Below are 15363 nucleotides of genomic sequence, written 5' to 3'. Positions count from 1 at the left end.
GTTTTCCTGACCCTCGTTCTAATTCGCGATTGTTATTCGATTCTCAGTTCCTACATCTTGTCGCCGAGAATCTTATCTCTTGTCGATATATTTACTCGTATCATATGTCAAAGTCCACGTGTGATATTAAATCGTCAATTATATACTTTATCGATTTTATAATAATTTATAAATTTATAATCTGATATATATACAATCAGAAAACAAATGTTCCAAAATAGAACATGAGCTAATTACTGTTAATTATAGCATCAACTGTTATATTCCTAATGTGTAAATTATTTCTTTTTTTGCCAATACGAACACTGGGATTATTTAATGACGATGTAATATTTGATTATGATTTTCGAGATGTCAGTGAAATGCGCAACGGTTTATCCGTTATTTATTGCGATTTCGCGTTAATTATGTGTATCAATTACACATTGCAAATACCTTTGACATTCGAAGCGGAAAATCACTAAAGCATAAGCTTTTCACGCAAAACCAACATCGTGAATAACGAGTGAGGACGACAATTTGTTAACAGAGCAGAATCGCGATGAAGTTGTCAGTCGTTGTTTAAGTACATAAATGTATAATTACGGTCTTAATTGGTACTTCATAAGTTGTTTCGAACTGTTGGAGAAGTATATTTACTCTTCACTTGATCTCCTTTCCTCTCTTCTCCAGGACAGTTATTAAGCCACTAAAATTATTAAGCCGAACAACGCACGGTTAACATCGAAAATGACGAATCATAATTTTGGATATTTTCCCTCAATACTTATTCATTGCAAATGACTATCGCGGAATGACATTTTCTTAATATTTATAAAAAAAAGCTCTTCGTCAAGTTCTTTATTTTACGTTGCTAATTTCAATTCAGACTGCCAGTCTTTCTCTCAACTGTCTAAATAAAATTAAAATTAAAATAAGCTTAAGATTCTATTATGTTTTCGAGTTATTTTTCTATGTTTTAAAGAAACCAAGTATCAAACATGCATGCGCATTATTCGCGGTACAAGTCATCGGCCAAATTGCCGCGACGCTCCGTTTCAATATTTCAGCGGTGGCAAACCGCGTCAACGTTAACTCTTGTATTGCGTCACCCGAGGAGCAGAAGATTTATAAGGTCAAGTGGCACGACACGATGCCGCCACTAACCTTTACGAGCGTCATTAATATTTCGTCATCCTTTCTGTTTTAGGTAAGCTTCCGCTTCCCTTCCGCAACGGAGAAAGATGGCCCTCGGGATTATGTAGGCTGGGCTGCTTTCCCCACAACGCTCGTTCCTCCATCTTTCCTTGTGAAATTTCGAATGATTTGCGTGAGTTGCTAAATAAGTAATTCGTAATTGCACGCTATAATTGTCACTCCATAATTTATTTCGAGATAAGTAACCGATCAAAGAATGAATAATCTTCTTTTAATTTAATTTTACTCTTATTCAATTTTCTTAATTATCACTTGCCACTTTTTATTAAATATGTATATATTACGATAACCATCAGAGAAACAAATATAGAAAATGCAAGAAGAAAATGATTCCTTCCTTACATATTTCAAAATCCATTGTCGAAGTTACGTTTGCTCCGCATATTCGTAATCTGGAGTGATGTAGTCATGTTTTCAATCAGCCATTCAATTTTCTTAATTATCACTTGCCACTTTTTATTAAATATGTATATATTACGATAACCATCAGAGAAACAAATATAGAAATGCAAGAAGAAAATGATTTCTTCCTTACATATTTGAAAATCCATTGTCGAAGTTACGTTTGCTCCGCATATTCGTAATCTGGAGTGATGTAGTCATGTTTTCAATCAGCCATTCAATTTTCTTAATTATCACTTGCCACTTTTTATTAAATATGTATATATTACGATAACCATCAAAGAAACAAATATAGAAAATGCAAGAAGAAAATGATTTCTTCCTTACATATTTGAAAATCCATTGTCGAAGTTACATTTGCTCCGCATATTCGTAATCTCGAGTGATGTAGTCATGTTTTCAATCAGCCAGATTATCCGGGAAAAAAGAACGTAGCTCGTGATTAACGATAGAAAGAGAGAGAGAGGGAGATCGGAACGCGTGCAAGAAATAATAAATAACGCGGCGAGAAATGCGGGATTGGGATGAGAATAGTCGAGAGTATAAACAGCGAGAACGTCGATTGCAGGGAGCGAGAGACAGGAATGCGAGGTATCGAAGAGAGTATAGTCGGGCTTGTGTGTAAGGGAACGGAAGAGGAATGGTGGGTGCGGCGACAAAAACGGCGATTAGGGGAGGTGCTGACAGTGCTCGGAGCGAGTAATGCTGACCACACAACGTACATACACCTGCAATCCAACCCTTTCTCCACATTCGGCGGCCGGTTTCGGTTATCCCCCTTCAGACGCTCACGGGAATAGAGATATTCGTGTCGTCGCCGTCGATAAAATAATGACCTTCGACAGGCGCCAGTTAAATAAAGCAATTCATGGGGCTCCTTTTTGCTCTCTCTCCCCGAGCCCTTTTCGCCACGGCGAGGTTCGACCTCGCAATCTCATCAGCGAAATTACGGAACTTCAACGTTGAATCGTCGGGAAATAATGGATCGGCTATAGGTACGCGAAGGAGGTCAATTACCGACTTGAAATAGTATAGAGAGCTCGTTTCTTTGTCTCGTATATTTAGAGATAACAGAATTTAATGTTTGTAATAAAATGTGAACTTTTATTTATTTAACGCGCGAATAATTGGATATCGTTTCAAGAAGAAAGAAAGTATTTCCGAAATTATATGTTAAAATTATTTATTTACGATATAGAGAACATGTCATGTTTTATAAAACATTATACGGAATCGGTAATTCAATTCCGGGTTTTAACGTAACAAGATAGGAATTAAATTCGAAAGTGTATCATTTACGAGTGCAGCGAGATATTAATTACATCAGCGCAAAGTTCGAACATCGGCGTACTCTGGTTATTAAGTTTTCGTGCTCGGATGCCGCCGAGGAGAGAAGTTAATGAAATAAGGAATAGGAATAAAATGACTCGAGAGAGAAGGGAAAGAGAGATTACACGCAGGAAGATGGCAAATGGGGATGAGAGGAAAAGCTTTCGAAACGAATGTGAATGGTATTCTAAGAACGAGTTTAACATTAATTTTACGCGATGTTTTTTTTTTTTTTTAATTAATCGCCGTCGTACATCCTGATAGATAAACGGACCGAGCGGCTGAATCCCGCCCAAGTATCTTCCGCTTCGGGGTTAATGAAACGGGAAGCAGGAATAACATGATTTTTGGTCTCTCGCCAACGAGCCCCCACGAACGCAAAACATACGATCGTTACGCTGCGGGATTTCGGGGGTCGCAAGACCGTTTTATTAACTACCTCTGCCGGAGGGCGCCATCCTCGAGATGGTTCCGTTTATCCTTGAGATTTACATGTTGATCTAACTAATTAGACCATCCGCATACAGTTAAGAGAGACGGCGGCCGTTGAGGATAGCTCCAATATATAGATTGAGCCGTTTTCTTTGTCCTATATTTTTTTTATATTGTCGCATTGTCTCTCTTATATAATTAAATGTATCACAATTACATGATCGACCATTATATTTAACTTATAAAGTATAAAAAATATATATGCTTATATATGTAATTATAAATACGCATCTCGAGAAAGTTTACATATCGAAATATTTTTATCAAATATAAAATTTCTATATTTTGCGAATTAACAATTCATTAACATTATAATTAATGACATTTTGATTCTTATGATGTTGTCAAATTTCTATTACTATTTAATTCGGAATGATGAAACATAAAATGAAAATAATACATTAAGCGGTCAATAATCGATATCGTAATTTTGATATAATACAGATAACGCAAAATACGCACATAATGGCTATTTAATGCGAGTCAGCATTTAATTGCGAGCTTTCAAATTTTCGCGTTCATTACTTTAGATAATTATTCGCGTTTATTTTCTCTCTTTATCTCTCGATTATTTGAAATGCCGAGAAAAGAAATGTCTATCGATCTAATAATCTGTTTCGATTATTTTTATTTGATATTTATGCATATTTCTGCACGAGCTCGAATTCTCAATTGACTATAAACGGACATTGTGTCAATACGTTTGAATGGTGCGAAGACATAAACGGACCGCGGAGAAGCAGGCTTAATTGCTAGGCAAACGCTAAAGGAAACACGCGCGGAAGACGATGGTTATTGTTTCAGAAAACGATTAGAGTACGTCAGTTTGTAGAACGAGATGTTGGAAACGGAGTAAGAACGCTAGCAAATATATGCAGTAATAATAACTTACACCACGTTATTGGATTATTTTTTATTGTAGCGCGATTTCTCTTCTGTCTTTATTTCTTATTTTATCTTTTTGTTAGTAATAAACCTCGTTGTCTATATATATAATTACTTGACTCTTGATACAATGAAAAATGCGATGACCTCGTCTAACATTTCCGCATGAACGGAAAGTGATAATAGAATGATGTTAATAATTGATGATATAATTAAATTTCCTTAACTTCTGTTTATTTTAATTATGAAAACAAATATTTTTAATTCAACACAATGAAAATCAGACACAAACGCACACACATATATACATACACACACGAACAAACCCTTAATGAGACTGGATTAGAAATTGGATTAAACATTTGTGGCACTCGGGCGCTCATTGGAGGATATTTATGCTCATGTACGCTTTGATATTACATTTATTCAAATAGAAAACCAATGGTTCTAATAACTGTATCACCGCGGTGCACGTCACAAGTCAGCTGCGCTGAATAATAAATTTCGCTCGCGGATAAGCGCGCGGACAGCGCTCACTTCGTACATAACACGTTCAATAATCTCAATTAAAATCTATAATTACTTTCCGATTTGACTGATTCGCCGCGAGCATGGCGCTCATCGAGTTTACCGTCCCATGGAGCACCGGGCAGATCGCTAGCGGACGCGGATCCCTTCTCGATTCACCGATTTATGAAGCGATAACTCGAGGCTATCCTGGTCCGAATGAAGTACCTCCGTATTAAACGAGGCGGCTCCTCCAACTTTCGAGGGTAGACGATTTAATTTCTCTCCATTATGGGAACACTCTTCTCTCCTTTCTAAATTCGTGGGGGAATGAGACGGAAGAATGAAAACTCCTCCCCCCCTTCCCCCTCGTTCTCCTGCCCTGGTGACCTTTGATGTAATAAATTGCTCTCATTACGAGGGGGCTATCGCTCAAAAGCGTGGTGGTAGAAAAAGCTCGAGAAAAAAGAAGGCGAGTGAGAAAGAGACAGAGGAAGAATGAGAACGAAACAATGAAGCAAAATAACAGGAAAAGAGAAAAGAGGAAAATAAATTCCAATATTCGCGAGGAAATCAACGGGAAAAATTGACGTGTCGTCGATAAAAGCGAAACGGCCAACAGGACAACTCCGTAACTCGCGCGTGTTTTCCTCAGTAGCAAATTGCTTAATTAAGTGACCTAATTATGTAGCTAGAATCCATCGCGAGAGAGAATAAACGGCGTCGCCGATATGGACGCTAATTTCGCGCTTAATAATTATCGAGTTTTATCGTCGCCGTCTCGAGCGAATTACTCGTCTCGATAAGGCAATTTCTATTCGCGATATCAACGCGAAGCGTTCTTGATGTTTACGAGGTTTCGACTTTATTTACGTCGTCGTTCTCTTTGCAGTTGTCGACTTTGAGGATGATGGCGGCTCGACTCTCCCGCGCAACGGATACGTAGGTGCAATTAAAATACACCGAAGTAATTGAATCGTACAGCCCAAAGTTCCCTTAATAGCCGCTATCAGCGCGTAACGGTTGTTTTAACGAGTATCGCCGGGAATATGGTTTCCGCCACCGACCGCGCCGTCACTCTAATTATCTTCGCTTTTGCCTTTCGCCAAGTTCTTTTTTGTTTTGCTCTCCCTATCAACCTGCCCTTTTTCCTGTCTTCGGCTTCCATTTCGCTCTCCGCACGTGTGCAAGACGCGCGTTTCGCGCACGGAACTGTCGCGGTGTCGTCGTCGTCGTCTGTCTCTCTTCGGGTGCAAATAATTACGCACGAAAAGGGGGGGTCGAATCCCGGAGACACCAGTAATTGACGCGAATTTAATTACTTCGCCGCCGCTCTCGTTGCGCGAGACGTTCATTTTTGCGCCTCGAGATGAGATATTTAGGCTATTTTCGAAATGCGCGTTAATGTCGCCGCAATTTGTCGAAAATAAAAGAAATATAACGTGAATCACATCACGAACGGTAGATTAATTAAGCTTTATTAGAGAGCGCGTCGACAATCTCGACGTTACGTACGAGGGTCGCGTGGTATAAACAACGATCCGGAGACAACCGAGAAACTTTAAATCAGACAGACAATTCCGGCAATTATTATGCTATCGGTCTAGATGACGCAGCACGTGACACGCAGCCTAATTATCGCGCGAGATATATAATTATCGCGTAATCGTGCTACGGTTAATTGCATATAATACGAATCGATCGTAATTCGCTACGTTCTTGCATTCGCGAAGGTTTAAGCGTGTGTTCGCGTGTGGCTAACAGGATTATTTTAAAACGTCGTCGCACACGTACGTTTCGTTGTGGAATATCTAGGCCCCTTATTTCATGGCATTTGCAGTAATTATGCGCAATTAAGGACATATGTCTCCTGATTTGTTCTCCGCTTCGATATCGCTTAAGCTCATTAATAATTTTCTTCGTGCTCTCTATAAAAGTTTGATAATATCTTGAGATTAAATAATTAACTTGACTGATGGCTAAATCGATTAAATTTATTGAAGAGAAAAATATAAAATTTCTGTTATCTCCAAAATTAACATTGGACGATTTGACTTTTTACATTAATTATAATAAAAATAAAAAACTTATTTTATTCTTACTCTTTTTTTTTAATATTTGGGGATATTAATAAAATTTGTACATGACTTTCTCTGAAGATTTCCTGCACACGCAATTGGTTTTTTAAAGCAACAGCAGTTTTGTCTCGACATGCTCACGTTTGCAGACAAAACGGATCGAATAAGAGACACGACGGAAACTTCGAATTCCGGTGCATACAGTCAGTATAAAACTCAAATTCCTCGGTAAACTTTGGTCGATGGACAACGTCTCGTTGCCCGGAAACTGTCGCTGCCCAAAACTTTGCGCTGATTCGGAAGTTCGTGACCGTATGACAGTTTGCTGGCTAACGTCTCTAACATCGAAGTGGCTAAACAATTTACGTAAGCGAAGGCAGAGATCAATCCGAAACGGACTTAGTTTCGCTTGTTCACATTACACTATTTAACAGCAACGTGACTATCAAACGCAAATCTGTATAGTATAATAGACATTAATACATAATAAACATCAAAGACATTTATACAATTATTTTAGGAATATATTTATATAAAATATTATTTTTTAAATAAATGGACGATAAAGTTAATTTCATATTAAATAGAAAATATTAATGTTTAAATCGATTTCGTTGGAAACCTTCTAGCTTGAATTGATCTTCGCTATTCTAAGAACTCGCATATAGCTCTGCATCAATATTCACGCTAACTTTAATATAACGACTTGGTGGACAAATATTGCCATACGTAATGGAAATGATCGAAAGCTTTCATCGTCACCTCAATTACGACAGATAATAATACACTGCTGCTCGTAAGTTAAATAGCGACCGCCTATCCGCTCTGCAGCTGCACAAACCTTGATATTCATTATTACCCGCGATAAGACGAAGAGCCAAACAGAGAGGACTTGGACGATCCGTTTCGGGAGGTAGGACGAGCGTCATCGTCAGATCTCTGCGGCGGTCTGATCGGAGGTTTACGACTTAGTCAGAATACGCGCCTGATGATAATGGAGGCTCGCTATAATCCAGGATAATCTGCGGCATGTTTAATGACCATTCGAGTAGGCTGGAAACGGTGGAGTCGTCGAAGGAGTCGCAACTCGACGACAACCTTAATAATTTATTCACGCCACAATTGATTTAATACTCCTCTACGCTCGCGCGAATCGGGATCGATCAAGAACTTTTTCACATTGTTCATACACTTCGAATTGTTTGTTCCTGTTGAATCCTGCCGAGAACCTTCCCATGAACTGCGAATAGGCCGTCGATGTTTTCAGATAGTTTACGCTTTATCGGATTCCATGGCAAACGCGCGAGATATCTGCCGAATTCCGTCAGGAAAGCGCTATTGTTCTCGATCTTTCATTAAAATTTGCCGAAGGTTTACCGAATTTTTTTACAGGTTAACTCAAAATTCATGCTTATTTATAATTTCCAATACAAGTGGAATATAAAATTGTCCCAGTAGAATTTCGCGGATTATTTATAAATGAAAAATATAAAATTTCAGAATTTTCTCGAAAATAATACAGATTTTTTTTTTATTTGAAAATATTACAACTAGTCTTATATGGGCTAAGTAATTAATTTCTGGTAACATCTTATAATCTAAATAATATTGATCTAAGTATTATCCAATGGTGCCACTCACAAATTCATTTATCGAAAATAATGCAGATGAGTTTATCAAAAACTTATATGTTCGTTTTTATATTTCAAATCTCGGGGCATATAGATTTCTCATTAACTGTTTTTGCGTTACGAGCATTTTAAAAATATTTGGGGAAACTTTATTTGAATTAAGTTCAACATTTATTCACACATTATTGTCGAATATATTTAACGGGAAGGATTAATCTTCATGTTTATTTCCCTTTCCGCGTATATAAATTACAAAACATCCTTATCCAAGTATTTCTACTAAACCCGATGAAATATTGACGCGAAAGTAAGATTCATGCAAATATTCTGTGAAAATGCTTACATTTTTATTGCATCTTACTTGACTGAGAAATGGACGGCGGTTATATTTGAATCGAAGAGCACACGAAGGGGCAAGATAAAGAGATTAAAATGTTCATCGAAGCAGCAGCAGCGACGAAAAGAGAAGGTGAAAAAGCTATGAGATATGGTGCCGGAAGGAGGGAGCCCCATCCACCCGCATAATCAAGTTATCTTGGCGACGCATCGCACATTAATCACAACTATCAATGACAGCCCCATCCCCTTCGGCCCAGTCTCTTTGCTTCTCCGCGAGAGAAACGAATCCTCTATCCTCCTTCCTCTCACAGATAGCCGACAGTTCTGTCAGGACGCGCGTCCTACGTTCCGCCAATCCACCGTCATCGAAATTAATGATTCTGCGAAGGAAGTCTCATTGCTGTCTCTCGTTAACCAACGAGTAAAAAGTAGGTTTACTCGAAGGGATTTCGAGACGAAACGGAAACCGATGACGCTTTGAAATTACAACGTGACAGATTGTCAAACTGCGAAGCAATTGTTCGTCAATTAGTCAGTGTAAGGTAAACTGAACGTGACATGTTTGAAAATATCACGCTAGATGCACTAACCATTTTGTGAATAGATGAGTTTAAAGTTAAAAAACGGACGCTCACAAATGAATTAAAAACAGAAGCTGTCGTATTTTTTATAAATTTTTGCGACATAGGATACACGTTGATTAGAGCGAATAATTAGCATTTTTTATGTTTTTCGATTGATGTCCATTTCTCTTTCTCTTTTTTTCTTTTTATTTTTGCCCCTTCCTCATTTTCTTTTCATTTTTTCTTTTTTGTTCGTATTTCCTCGTCCAGCAGGTAAAGGTGTACGCGATGAATTACTCAGCGAAGATTCGCGAGCCGCACCTGCTGATTCCCTGACGAGATGTACTATCAATCATATCAACGCTTTATCCTTTTGTTTAGTAGCTTAGCTCGAGTACTTCGCGATGGAACAAATTCCGGGGAGTTGAAGTATTTTGTACAACACGAATAACGGCGGAATCCGTGTAATGCTTTATGTAATATTTCTAATTCCAGCGAAACAATTCGTTCTCTTCGCGGTAACTAGATGTGAGATATTTGTAGTAGTGATTTTTTAGTATTTCTATAAATAAATTATTAATTGAAGCAATATAAATTTAAACGTAAATTATCTTTATTAATGTATAAGGAAACAATATTATTATTTTATGAGATGGATTTTTTTTGTATAAAAAACTGCAACGAACTTCTCCCATTTATATATTTTTATTTGTCAATTTCTATTTCACAATAGTTTAAAATTTGATTTTATGATTAATGTAGATAAGATAATAATTTTCTTGAAAATGCTACACACACTCTTTGATATTTAAAATTTAAAATTAATTATTTATAAACTAGAAAATGGAAAGAGAAAAATAATAAATTCTTACTTTACACTCTCTTGGAAGAAAGACTAAGATAATCATGAAGTATTTCTATAGTTTTTCTAGACAGAATAACAGAATATATCTCTGTTGTTTTTACACTTAAAATTCTAAATTTTTTTCTCTTTTTTCTCTCAATTTAATCAGATATTATATATACATCGGAAACCGTAAGCTAGCTAATAAATCTGTAAATTTTCAATGAATTTTCCATTAATGTCCATCAATAATTAATATCCAGTAATAGATAATCGATATCAACTGTTACAAATGAGATATAAGAGAAGTGTCACGAGCACTTTTTTATCGATTACGCCAACCCAGCGAAGCGCCTAAATACTGTGGGACGTTTTTATCCTGAAAACTTCGAATTTTGTCTTGCCAGAATAAAATTCAGTAGCAGTCCAATCCGTCGGATAATCCTTTAGAATGGCGCGCCATGTTTTAGAACCGCGATTCTTCGATTTCCGAAACGGTATCACTATACTCTCAACCGCACGCGAAAGTACCATTCTTTTCCATGGGTTATATATATTTTATGACGGTGTTGTTAAATTATCTTTTTATCTCCATAGCAAATGCGAATATCGAACGCGCTATCAAACGATATAAATTACATTTATTTACGAAATAAAATAAAAACCGATACTGCTTATCTTTTTTGATATTTTTAATATCGATCTCTGTTGTAAAATACGGTTGTAGTAATTATCTCTCCATGATCAAAAATAATAACAAATTAAATCAAATTACTAAAATATATTCCGTCTTAATTCTCATTTCATTTTCGTTTGGAAAAAGTCTATTAGGAGACTCATAATTGAGAAAGTAGGATTTCTGATCTATTTTGCGGAAGAAAATATCGAAGGGACACAAATATTTTATTTTATAAGATAACGTCAACCTCTTTTACCGGATTCGAGAAGATATTTATATGTGTTCAGCGGATTTTTTTAAGAAACACGAGTGAAATTTATCGAAGGTCCCTTCCCCGACCCTTCGCGACTCCCAGCAACATTTTCGCAACCTCGATGGTTACTTCCGGGGCGAGAATCGATTTTTACGCTTACACGCGGTGAAGAAAGTGTCCACGGGCGCGTTCTTTTCGCGCGGCCCCCGGGCAATTTCCTCGGAGGAATTCATTGGCCGTTCTTACGGAGATCCACCTGGGACCGTGCGTTTATGCAGGGTTGACTCTTAAATGCAGCCATAAACTAGACCCGCTCGCAGCGAAAAGCTGAAAGAATCTGTCCGTGCGTATGTCTCCCATGTACATTATTGTCGTTCTTGCGGTTCGAGATAAAAATAAAAGAAAAAAAATCGTGCGAGTTTTCTTGCCGCTCTTGTGTGTTGTATCCGCCTACGAGATTGTCGACAAATCATTTTCTTGTTACCCCAGCTCAAGCACTAAAACTCGTAAATTTGTCGCAACTATTTTTAACGCTGTTCCATCATATTCCAGTTAGATTCCGGAAATAATAATTTTGAAACTGTGGAAAGCGTTATTATCCCAATATTCATATATTTAATATTTCACAATTTTACAAACATATCTATTTTATTTATTGTGTGTACATATTTAACTAAGATTTTTCTTTAAAATTATAAAATGTCAATTGTACGTTTACGAGAAAATTTATAATTTATATATAAAAATAATTTTTTTTTAAATAACGCGAGAATTTTCATTTAATAATGATGTTGTGACTGCAGGGGAAAAGTAGTACAAGGATACGAATATTTGATTGTGAATATCAATTTTTATATATATTATAGTCACTAATATATAAATTTACATGACGCCAAATTCGAGATAGATTACTGCGATTGGACTACCGTGGAGATACCGCGTGTTCGTGTATTTCGACACAAATTGGCAGCCCGCATCCCGGTTAAATCGCATATTGTGTTTCGATAATGTCGCCTGCGCATCATATTTGATTCCATTTTGCGGTCGACTTGGTGGTCGACAGGCGCTGGACCGTAAGGTGAGGGCGGTGAACAAATTTATTGTATATCGGTACATACACACGTTTGTCATGCGCATGTATTTTTCATTCCGCACCATTGGCTGAAATTCGTGGCAATTGTAAATTTTCGCGTGCAATCCCGCTAAAGAAAAATGCAGCATCCGATAATCTTGGTTGCCACATTGTGGCGGTTGATTAACAATGCATTGTAGTAAATTCCATTTAATAGAGTTATTGCCATAAGTTCTTTTATTTGTTTAAAGTTTCATCAACTTGATTGAATTTGCAACTATAGTTTTGTAATTAATTACGTACTTGTAATTTTTAAATGTTTTATTTTATCCGTTGCAAAATTTAGCTTCATAAAAATATATCATTAATTTATCGATGATATTTTTAAAAAATGCATTTATTTAAGGGCCAATTTTGCTAATTATTAGCTAGAGTTATTATATTTAATTGTCAAAATTTATATTATTTATTAATTGTACAAAAAAATTTGAAATAATAGTATGATAAGCAGCAAGAGATTTATAAATTACTATTGACTCGAATACGCGATATCATATATTTTTTATATATTCGGAAGCTGTTTCTTCGCAGTTGAAATTAATAATAGCTACGTGTATCAGCAATTCCGCCATCGGTATGATCAACCAAGAAAACCTTTTCCGCATGTCTAGCACGCACGTATAGGGTACAAAGTTTCGCGCGATCCTTTGACCGATCTGATTTCTTTGCTGCGGTCGGAAGCAGAATTCTGACCGCCGAACTTTTTGGTTCGAAAGGAGTGTCGTGCCAGAAAATAAGTGGTCCGTTCTACGAGAGAATTCTGATGAACCCGGTATGCTCTTTGATGTGTACGTGGCATACCTATGAGTGAGAGAGCAGTATCCTGATACTGTTCAATGAATTTCGCCCAACTTGCCGGATCAAAGAACCGAGTGGCTTGCTTAGGTCAAAAGAGAAACGGGTCAGGAGTTGCACATACTTGGCTTTATCAAGCGGCAGGATTAAGCCGAGTTTGAGAAATCCCTTTGGAATAACGAAAGACTGCAGTACCATTTATTTCGTTTCACTCACAAATAAGAAAATTTTTTAGCGATATAACTATGCGCATGAAATTTGATCTAAAAATAATTACCTATATTTATTGCGTCATCTTCCTAAATTTCAGCAGTAGTATAAAGCTCTAATTGAAATGTTCCTTGACCAATCAAAAATAAAAAAATAAAAATCATACGACAGAATATATTATAAATTGTAGTAAAAAAATCTGAAAAATAATGTATTCTCACACAAACTGTGTCAAGATTACAAAATTACAAGAGAATTTACTCGGCGTTGCGAGTAAATGAGCAGAAAAATGCTAGAAAAATTTATAAAATTTTTTGTCATAATATTGAATCTTTATGATATCTTTATGTAACTTTATGTATCTTGTAAAGTATTGTATCTGAACGAAAACTCGCGCGCGAGATGCATACAAAATTAAGAAGAGATCCCAAAATCTGCAAGAAGCGGCTCGTTATTTGGCAAACGTGTCTTGCGAGTGTCACATTATATGCAGCTTTGTATTATACGAACGTCATATATAAATATATAACCAACTTTGAGAGTTTACGCAACAAACCGGCGAGATACATATATACGGCTTTATGTCTGGCGCAACTTGCCAGCCAGCGTCTGGGAAGCAGGAGCCACGGGAAATAATGGAGGAAAGTGATTTCCGGAAAGTTAAAAGCCACGGATCAAAGATACCTTTCGCCCCCTTTCCTTTACTCATTCTCTCATACACTCTTTCTCTCTCTTGCTTTCTCTCTTTCTCTAGTTTTCCGATCTTCCATGTTGCGCGTTGAGTAAAGGAAAAATGGATAGGAGAAGAGCGCGGAGAAATCGCATTTCACGTAGCGTGATCCTTCCTCGAAACCCTTTTTACGGTGTGAAACGAAGAATGGCGTCAATATACTTTATGTTAAGATCTATTTTATTCTCTCTCTCTCACACATACACACTCTCTCTTCATCTCCCTCTCTCTCTCTCCCCCTCCTCTCTTTTGCATTTCATTATCGAAATGATTTCTGGCTCAATAATATAACATTTCTAAAATGTTGACTTTATGAAGTGTACTGCATATTTTATATATTATGCACGGATCATATATTCATATATAAAAATTTCGAAATCATCCAATAATAAAATTACGTATTATGTTTTATTTATAATGGAATTAATAAAACGTGCGGTATACGTTGTTGTCAATTTTGCAAATATTAAATGAATACGTGCGTGAAATTTCAACGAAAAAATAACAACACAATTTTGGATTGTATCGTATGCATTACGCGTTTACTTGTAAAATGCCAACTGCGAGCTTAATTGTTTTACCGCAACTTGTTAAAGTTGTCTCCTTTTTTTCTATTGATCAATGTATAATCTCGTCGATTAAATTTTCAATGGTTCAACGCGACGCATATGCGAATTATCGTGAACACGTCGACTGGCTGCGATTGATAACGCATTGGTTATAACAAAAACAAAACAAAAAATAGAAAAATAGAAAAACTAGAACTGACGATGCAAACTCTCGTTGATAAATACGTTAATGAACGTTGCGAGAGCATCGACGGCCTGTGGTTGCCATCGCATAGCTGCGACCATATGAAATTGCGACTATATTTTTGCGCGCGCTCTCTCTCTCTCTCTTGTCAGTATACACTGAAAATATAAAACTCAAACGTATATTGTGTGAAAGCGAAATAAGTTTATATGAAAATGCAAACGACAACGCTGCATATGTAAAAAGCAGCTGTGCACACCAAAATTATTTAATCAAATATTTACTGAAGAGAAATTGTACGAGCACCGTAAAATCCTAATTAACGAACGGGATAATTTTTAATATGACATCATTATAATATTGCCTTGATGGTGTTTTCAAATTTCTACTATCCTTTTTATGCGGATATTCTGCATAAAAAATTAAACTAATTATATAATAACTTTAAACAGTTAATTATTTAATATGGAAATGATAAATTTCAGATATTATATTATATATGAATTTATATGATATTATTATATTTCTATGTAAAGGGTTATAC

At 36.5% G+C, this 15363-nt stretch overlaps 2 protein-coding genes and 2 long non-coding RNA genes across 10 annotated transcripts in view; 2 read left to right on the top strand and 2 right to left on the bottom strand.

Moving 5' to 3' along the window:
• The window catches only part of LOC145938778 (uncharacterized), a 73726-nt gene extending 72039 nt beyond the window's left edge, over positions 1-1687 (top strand). The window contains exon 5 of the long non-coding RNA XR_014425734.1: positions 1190-1687. This is a non-coding gene — a long non-coding RNA (uncharacterized LOC145938778). The remainder of the gene's footprint in view (positions 1-1189) is intronic.
• The window catches only part of Prd1 (pleckstrin homology domain-containing protein pruning defect 1), a 282723-nt gene that overhangs the window by 97696 nt on the left and 169664 nt on the right, over positions 1-15363 (bottom strand). The gene's annotated exons all lie outside the window — the stretch shown is intronic.
• The window catches only part of Fas3 (fasciclin 3), a 301339-nt gene that overhangs the window by 189421 nt on the left and 96555 nt on the right, over positions 1-15363 (top strand). The window lies entirely within an intron of this gene.
• Positions 1-15363, bottom strand: part of LOC145938777 (uncharacterized) — a 431555-nt gene that overhangs the window by 350215 nt on the left and 65977 nt on the right. The gene's annotated exons all lie outside the window — the stretch shown is intronic.

The sequence above is a fragment of the Prenolepis imparis genome, unplaced genomic scaffold (assembly GCF_030444845.1).
Source record: "Prenolepis imparis isolate NDT839.2.m4 unplaced genomic scaffold, iyPreImpa1.0 SCAF_7, whole genome shotgun sequence".
In the NCBI taxonomy this organism is placed as follows: Eukaryota; Metazoa; Arthropoda; class Insecta; order Hymenoptera; family Formicidae; genus Prenolepis; species Prenolepis imparis.
The sequence above is the reverse complement of the archived record's forward strand: the minus strand, read 5'-3'. Positions and strand labels throughout refer to the sequence as shown.